The 6,000-nt window shown below is 40.0% G+C and overlaps 1 long non-coding RNA gene across 1 annotated transcript in view; it reads left to right on the top strand.

The window, feature by feature from the left end:
• Positions 1-2,785: 2,785 nt before the first annotated feature.
• Positions 2,786-6,000, top strand: part of LOC143983877 (uncharacterized) — a 66,669-nt gene continuing 63,454 nt past the window's right edge. The window contains exon 1 of the long non-coding RNA XR_013274688.1: positions 2,786-4,850. This is a non-coding gene — a long non-coding RNA (uncharacterized LOC143983877). The remainder of the gene's footprint in view (positions 4,851-6,000) is intronic.

Genomic DNA, 6,000 nt, shown 5'->3' with positions numbered 1-6,000 from the left:
ATGCCTAAGTCACTCGTGACATTTTGAGACGACATACCATTTTGTAACACTAGGAGGCACATGGCAATAATTACCTTTACATAATCCTAGGAAAGTATCTATCTTGTACAATTAAACTCTTAGCTGCATTGCAAACACCCTTATCAGTACTTTGATAGAATTAGAAGAATCTAACACAATACACACCTCAGTCTTGTGGCCATCATAAAACTTTTTAAAGCTTTCTGGCTTGAGTAACTAGGAGCTTAGCAGACCTATCTCTTAGCCAGCTAGAAATGTGTATTTGGCTGTTTTACCAGATGAGCCATTTATGACAGGTAATCTGATTTATTTCCTGTCAATAAATGGCTCATCTGGTAAAACCGCCAAATACTTTTCCAGCTATCTTTTATTGGCAAAGAAGCCAAATGTCAGTGTATTTCAAAACTCCTACACTGATACTAGTACAATCAGAACAAAGGCATATTTACCTGTATCTGTTAATATAGTGGTGTTTTGGCTTAAAATGCTGCTTATTAACAGGTAATGGAGGAAAAATGGGACACGTTACCTCTTCTAAGGGAAATAGCCATCCAAAACCCATCATTTGTATTCATTCCAAAGGTAATTTCATGCAAAAGAATTCACCAGACTGATGCCCTTTAGGTATGTCAAGATATTGATACCTATAGTAAACTCTATGGAAGGGCCTCAGACCTCTTGATTGGACAAATCATTTCATGTCAGCAGTCTGGAGCTCTCCTTTTACTGCCAAAACGGGTACATCAGCTATGATCTATGAGAGACACTGATTCATCTCATCTGATCATCTTATTTGAGTGGACCCTGTTGAGCATACAGAACCAGGACCATGGTTATTTTCACCCTTAATTTATTTTTCTTTGTAGCATTATTGTCTTAATTTTATTACTCTTTGCATGAAAAAAAAATTGCACCATTTTTATCTTTTCTTTAAACAAGATTTCTAAAAGTGTTAAAGCGTTTAAACCCTAAAAATGGATCCTGCTCCTTTAAAGCATGTTATGTGACGCATTTCTTGCCCTGTGTCATTTGGCCCCCTGTAACCCCCTTAAAAAAAAAAAACCTGGCTTATCCTGCCCATTTCTCTCCACCCCACTGACCACGGCGTATCATGACTACTAAACCCTGCAATCACATGGCCAGCTCTCCTCCTCCCAGACTGACAGCAGGGAAATCTCAGCCCACTGCGTCTCTAAGGAAGAAAGGAGAAAGCTGGCCAGTCATGTGATCGCAAGTTCAGCAGTGAAATTGGGTATTTGCAGCATTTTTTTATTTTTTTTTATAAATCAGAGAGGGGGACACTGCTATAGGAGGCAGTGCCGATGGTGTGTACATGTTAGTGTGGCTTAACGACCACTTTAATATTGTGTGTAATGCGCTAACACTTAAAGATTCCGGTTTCTTTGAAGAGCGCTATTATATTGTATATCTCTGGGTATACCAACCTGTGGTGACAGTGTGTATTGCACATGTTTATTTAAAGTCATAATTGTTATCCATAATATTGTGAACATTTTATATTTTTTATTATAAATATATCTAGTTGCAGAGTAATTGGTTAACTAAATAGTCAACGAAACTCAGCAACGCTCGCCCTATCAGCTGGCGCATAGATTGTTTTCCAGCAAGCTGGCAAATCATGCAGGATGAGGCAGCACCATACTTGCCTATCGATGGAAGCACAGCGTGAGTTTGACCAGCCATTTGCCACAGGTTAGCAGGCCAGCGCCATATACCCCCACCCCCGTTTTCAGCTTTTTTTGCTAGTGTCCTAGGGGGTTTAATGCCCTTTACTCAGCACCGCTGAATAAATGTGCTGAACCTTCCTCTAATTGCTGCCTATGGGAAAAAAAACCTTTTCAAATGCTTATCTTGCCTGCCTGAAGCCACAGTTGCATGACAATCCCTCTCATCTTCTGTTTACTTGGGTCCTTCTGCCGTCCACGCCACTGCCTGCTTTATGTACACAATTTCTCTTGGTATAGGCAACACTTTTAGTGCCCAGGTACTCTCTCGTGGACTTCAGAGGCAGGAGAACTTGCAGGGGCAGTGAGGGGAGTGTCCTGGAATATAACAAGCTGTGCAAAAGGTCTGCTTCCTCGGCCAGGATATTTGGTTAGCTCATAGAGAAAACTTTGACTTTGATCCGTGCAGGATGGCTTAGGAAGAGGTGTTTGGAATCTAGACTTAGTAGGGTAATTAGTGCACGGGGTATCATTTTAAATGACATTTTTCTGGAGTTGGACTTTAATCAAGATGCTCAGTACACCATCATTTTATTGTTTTTGCTAACTGCAATCATATCTTCAAAAATGCTGATTTAAGCTGGCATCTACATAGCAGATATCCAGAATGGCGTATCCTCCACCTTTAGAGGCCATACTGGTGACATTTGGGCACTGTACTTTGCTTTTTATTGCTTTCCTTACCGGGGGTTTCGTGGGCTAGTTTGGAATCTGTAATTCCTTACGCTTTGCCGGATTCCCAGCCTCTACTAGAGATTCCTGAAAGCTATTTAGTTGCTTCTTTCTTTGAGGTGTTTGATCTTTGCCTAAGACTTTTGCCCCTTGCTTCATGCCTGAAATCTGCTGAGTTGGGGTGGGTCAGAGGCTTTGTAATCCAATATCATGAATCAGATAGGCCTGTCCTGTAGGGGGTTTTGCTTGTTAGGTCTTGGGGATACTGTGGACAGTTCTACTCTTCCTCCTGTATTTCCTAGAATTTCTGCAGCAGTCATTTTTTTTTTTTTTTTTTCTTAGGTTGTTGGGGCTTGCACCCATTTCTACTTTATCCATCTTTCTGACAAACTGTAATTTCCTTGGGTTTTGACTCCAAATCCCAAGGTCCATGATGATTCTATTTGGGGTGTAATGTATGTTCTTTATCTCTTAAAACCTGGGGTCGTAAGTTTAAAGTGGATGTAAACTCAATGTCATCCCTTTTAAACTACTGCCTTGTGGGTTATCTATAAGGATATACATGCCTCCTGCATGTATCTTTACCTGTCAAATATCTCTCCCCTGTCTGCTATGAGACCTCGAAAAACTGCATATTCTTTGGGTGGGTCTGTTGTCTGGAGCTCGGTGGGTGGAGTCGTGATGTCAGACTCCCCGCCCACCTCTACAATTCCCATGTCAATATGCATATTCTCCAGTCCAGTGTATTTCTTACACTGAACTTCTGCTATGATCTCTAACATCCAGTGAAAAGACAGACAAGTAACCACATGAGTTCAGCATGCCTAATCATGCTGAGAGAAGAAACATCCAATCCTGGCAGAGCAGCAGAAGAAAGGAGTGGGAGGGAATTTAAAAAAATAATGCATATCTCTTAGACTAGTGCACAAGATATGTAAATCGCCTGTCACTCACAGCAAGGGGGAGGATTTGACAAAGTTTTTCTGTCAAGAATTATCTGACTGAACAATAAGAGGATTGCTCAGAGATGGAATAACTTTGTGGCAAGACTGGGCTCAAATGATAGGAAATCATATACACTACATTATGACATCAAAGAAATGGGGTTTACATCCACTTTAAGGCTTGGGCCTTTGTCTTACACTGGCTGATTTTACCTAGTAGACCTTTAGTCCATTTTTTCCTTGGGGATCTGTCTTCAGTTTGAGAACCCTTAGTTTTTCCAATTTTATGACAATTCTTGTCATCTGTATATTTTCTCCTAGGTAGTAATATTGCTTCTACTGTTGGATGCTATGCCTTACAGCTTCTGCTGTTGCACAATTGGTGTCCTTTTGAGGTAGTTCTTCCATTTGGCAGTGATTCTTTATCCTGGACTCAGAATCAGGTTGATTATCTTGATCTTTCCTGGGTTGTTGGCTGTTCCCCCTGTCCAGCAGAGTATTTCTTTTGTGGTGCAGATTCAAGCTTTGGTCTTTCTGATTGCTTCTCTTAAATCTACCAGTGGCTGTTACTCATCCCTCAATTGGACTGCTTTTTGATGTCCTTTTTAAGAATCCAGGTGTACCTGAATGGATGATGAAGAAAAATAAATTTTTTCTTCTTGGATTCCATTTGAGGGCACGGGTGTGTTAACCGTATTTACTGCTTGCTCACAAACTAAGCCTTGATGGTTTGAGGCAAGGTTTTTACAGGGTTTGTTAAATTATTCCAGTGCCCAAAAACCCATCCTGTAGGCACAATATAACCTGAATGTTTTAGAATTCATGTGTCCCTCAATGGCCTTCAAGAAAGATTTTAAAGTAAGGAAATATCAATTTTTTGTATGATTTTAAATCTTTGTCTTCCTCTGATGTTATAGAATATAAAATGTAATACTGTGGGTTATGTTATGAGAGCTATTTTAGAGCAGTTTGTAACATATTGTATAGGCTATCCTTGTATTTCAGCATTGCACCATTTTGATCCTTTTAACGGTAAGTGTAGATAAATCCAATAGCTAAAATGTCATAAGCTATAGTGATGTAACTAATGAATGTAATTTCAATATTTTTTTAAAATATTAAGTTGTCATTACAATATCATGTAATGCTGCCTTGAGGATGTTTTTCAGGCATGTCTGGTTAAAGTGAAGACACTATCTCCTTGTTCCCCTGTGAGGTTACTTGTTTCACACACATGATGGAGCCTACAAGTGGCTGTATCAGTGAAACAGGCGTGGCTGCTTGTTTAATTTCAGGAAACTCGTCCTCAAATACCATGCAACCACAAAACTAAGAAAATCATGCAATAAAATAGGGTGGTCACCTGAAACGTGCTATTTTGCTGGTCCTCAGGTATAGATGTCTTAAAGTGGAACTTCAATCTGAAAAGGAGTCCTGCTAGATCACTTCAGGCTGGCCACTTTTGCAGGTATAGCTATATATAAAACCTTCAAAATAAGTGCCTATACTGTTTAAAATCCAGTAATACATTGTCTCATCGTGCTCTACACATGCTCAGTTGTGCGCCCCCCTTTTTTTGACACTGTGCTGAAATTCAGAGCCACTAGAGGCTGATCTGCTGACAGCCTAAAGATTTACTGCTGCTCGGGCTCGGAGCTTCAGCAAAATGGCAGCCATCAGCAAGAAGAAACAGGAGCAATGCTGGAGGCAATTTACGGAATACACTTATTTTGGTAGCATTATTATTGTGGTATGCATGTTCCTTGCTAAAGAACATTGTTATTGGTAAGCTTCTGCTTTAATATTTTAGATGTGTTTAAAATTTAAGGAAAGTGAGCAAGGAATACAAGATAGTGTTAGTGTTTCATGTGAGGTTCCCAAATTAACTCAAAGGAATGTGTCTTTATGTACACGAGCAACACTTTGGTGTACTTTGCAGACTCCAATGTTTCCCCCATCAGTTTGCTTAACATAGTGAGGGAATCTGGCACCTACTCTGATTTCTACTCGGTCAACTGGAACAAATCTGTACTTTTCCCTGGATGAGGGCTTGACTTGGCATGTCCATGTGGCTTCTCATTTACAGGTAGTTGACTTACTTTAATTCCTGTGTGTGTGATCCCATTACCTTTCAGAACTATATAATCATCCTACCCTGTCATGAGTTAACTTCAGACAAAAACAGGAAGACCTTGCCTTAGGACCTGATTGTCATAGCCAATAGCTTTAAATTGCACCCTCTAAAATTGACCCCTTGCTATTTTCCATAGCAAGGAGGAACCCCTAGAATCTTAGCGGCGCTTTGTCTACCACACCAGCAAGCAGGTGTACTACATTTCCATTACGAGTACTTTATATAATCTGTCTTCTCCATGTTGGACAGTATATGTCTCTCCAAACATGCCAAGACCTTGTGAAGTAACATACTCCTATGCTAAAAAGTTGATCCCGCTCAACTTAACTCTATCTCCTACGTTGGCATTCAATCTAATTCTGAACTCTTCTTTACCAACTCAGTTATGACCTAAGAAGTCAATATAATTCAGATTTATTTGAGGCTGCAGGATTGTCAGACTATGCACTTTAAACTCAGGACTCTGATACAATGTTTACCATGC

The sequence above is a fragment of the Lithobates pipiens genome, unplaced genomic scaffold (assembly GCF_037356315.1).
Source record: "Lithobates pipiens isolate NorthernLeopardFrog02 unplaced genomic scaffold, aLitPip1_a1.2 Scaffold_16, whole genome shotgun sequence".
In the NCBI taxonomy this organism is placed as follows: Eukaryota; Metazoa; Chordata; class Amphibia; order Anura; family Ranidae; genus Lithobates; species Lithobates pipiens.
This window is presented reverse-complemented; position numbering and strand designations above follow the sequence as displayed.